This window comes from Lissotriton vulgaris, unplaced genomic scaffold (genome assembly GCF_964263255.1).
Source record: "Lissotriton vulgaris unplaced genomic scaffold, aLisVul1.2 SCAFFOLD_215, whole genome shotgun sequence".
NCBI classification, from domain to species: domain Eukaryota; kingdom Metazoa; phylum Chordata; class Amphibia; order Caudata; family Salamandridae; genus Lissotriton; species Lissotriton vulgaris.
The window spans coordinates 1,877,501-1,880,000 of NW_028245930.1; the positions used below are offsets into that span (position 1 = coordinate 1,877,501).

At 42.6% G+C, this 2,500-nt stretch overlaps 1 pseudogene; it reads right to left on the minus strand.

Moving 5' to 3' along the window:
• Positions 1-74: 74 nt before the first annotated feature.
• On the minus strand, positions 75-1,162 carry LOC147666236 (18S ribosomal RNA; annotated as a pseudogene).
• Between the last annotated feature and the right edge of the window lie 1,338 nt (positions 1,163-2,500).

Genomic DNA, 2,500 nt, shown 5'->3' on the forward strand with positions numbered 1-2,500 from the left:
CTAGGCTGCGTGCTTGCAGGAGGCGGCCGAGGGCTTCGGGCTGGCGCCATCGGTCGCTCAGACCGCTCCGCCATTAATGATCCTTCCGCAGGTTCACCTACGGAAACCTTGTTACGACTTGTACTTCCTCTAGATAGTCAAGTTTGATCGTCTTCTCTGCGCTCCGCCAGGGCCATTGCCGACCCCGGCGGGGCCGATCTGAGGACCTCACTAAAACATCCGATCAGTAGTAGCGATGGGCGGTGTGTACAAAGGGCAGGGACTTAATTAACGCAAACTTATGACCCGCTCTTACTGGGAATTCCTCGTTCATGGGAAATAATTGCAATGCCCAATCCCAATCACAAAAGGGGTTCAGTGGGTTTACCCGCACCTGTCGGCGAAGGGTAGACACACGCTGATCCGTTCAGTGTAGCGCGCGTGCAACCCCGGACATCTAAGGGCATCACAGACCTGTTATTGCTCGATCTCATGTGGCTGAACGCCACTTGTCCCTCTAAGAAGTTGGATGCCGACCACCGGGGGTCGCGTAACTAGTTAGCATGGCGGAGTCTTGTTCATTATCGGAATTAACCAGACAAATTGCTCCACCAACTAATAACGGCCATGCACCACCACCCACAGAATCGAGAAAGAGCTATCAATCTGTCAATCCTTTCCGGCCGGGTCGAGGTTTCCCGTGTTGAGTCCAATTAAGCCGCAGACTCCACTCCTGGTGGTGCCTGCAGTCAACAGTCAGTTTTCTTTAAACATTCAGCAGCCAACACGTGTTTTGCCCTTTAGCGGTCATTTGAACCAGGGCTTTCTCAAGGCTAAAAAGAAGCAAGTATCATTTAAAGTCGAAGGGCTTTAAAGGGTGAAACACGTTTCGGCTGTTAAATGTTTAAATTAAACTGGCTGTTGAACGTTTAAATAAAACTATTCCTGTAAACCTTTAGCGAATGATGACAATCTATGAACCAGGATCGAAACTTGTAGAATAAAAGCAGAAAATAAAAATTGCTTGAAACTTTGAATTTCTACAGATTGGAAGAATGTTCATATTTACTAGGGAGGAGTATGCACTCACTTGGTATTATAACTTCTTGTATTAAGAGGACAGCAAGGTCTAGTACCTCGAGTAAGCCTCCTCCTACCTCAAATTGGCAATATCCTCCAGGATAGAATCTCTGGACCGTTTTTTTTTTACATTTCCTTTTAACATCTGTGTTTCAGCGGCATTAATTGTGGGAGCTAAACCATATCTACTAATGTTAGTAGATAGGGTTTAGCATAAAAAAGCATGGATGGTTGCTTGGCAACGACCACGTACCATAACGCCCCTTGACATAAATTAATGCAAAGCAGCGTTTTGCAAAATGTTAAAATAGGCCGTTAGCGAGCGCAAAACAATATATTCCAATGCATCAACCCCAATAGCGAAAAAACAAAATAATCTCACAGAAAGCCCCCGGTAATTTACCGAATCGCAAATTAGCGATTCAAAAATAGCGAAAACATCAATTGCGCCTGCCAATAGCGGTTTTTGAAACATTGCCTGGTATTCTTTATAGCTGCCCTATGCTTTGGCATAATTTTTCTTGTGCGTCCGATTAAGCCTTCCGTTTTTCTTGACTTTTTTGTTATCTTGTTCCCTACTGAGACATTCTGGTGCTCATCTTGAGCAGAGTTCATAGGCTCATTATTGAGTTCTCTTGCTGGTTCATTTGTTGGTACACTTGCTGGTGTAGGACTTATATCAGTGGTGTTTTTTGCGATATAAGTCACTACCTCATCCATCAGATCCATACCAGCATCGTGTTGCTCTAAGTTTTGGTTGTACTTCTCGATTTCTGTGATTCTGTCTTCCAGCTCATCAAAGTTCTTGATTTTTTGCGCACGTTTGCGATTGATAAAGTCTCTGTGCTTTTCTGTTGTTACTTCCATTGTAACCTCTGGTTCATCGCAAGAGTCATTTTCAGAAACATTTGATGCTTGCAGTACATCTTTTGCAGATTTTTTGCTTTTATCTCTTCTATCTCTTCTTTTTTCTGCAATTTGTTTTCTGTTTTTATTGTCAAAATGTTGAACCATCAACGCATTAATATTCCTATTATTTTCATATACTTTTTCCAATTCTGCTAGTAGCAGTATTTCTTCCTGTGACCATAATTTTGATGGTTTACTTCTTGCTAGGGCTGCCAGCCTAGCCTCATTTTGCGCTCTTGGATGCGCATGCCTAGCATGTTGAGAAACACCAATTTTTGTTCCAAATCTGACGTCACAGAAGCTGCACAGGAATGGCAGCTGTCCATTTTGAAATCTTCTTTTACATTTGGCATAGTGGCATGCAATATTGTGGTATTCTGCTTCTTTGTCACATTTTGAACAGTACGTTTTAACATAGAAGCCTATGTGCTTGTTGGAGTCATGTTTTCTAAGTTCTTTAAAAGTTCCCATGATGTCTCCACACAAGTCACATTTTTTTTTATTTCGGTACTTCCGATAAGTGACTTTTTTT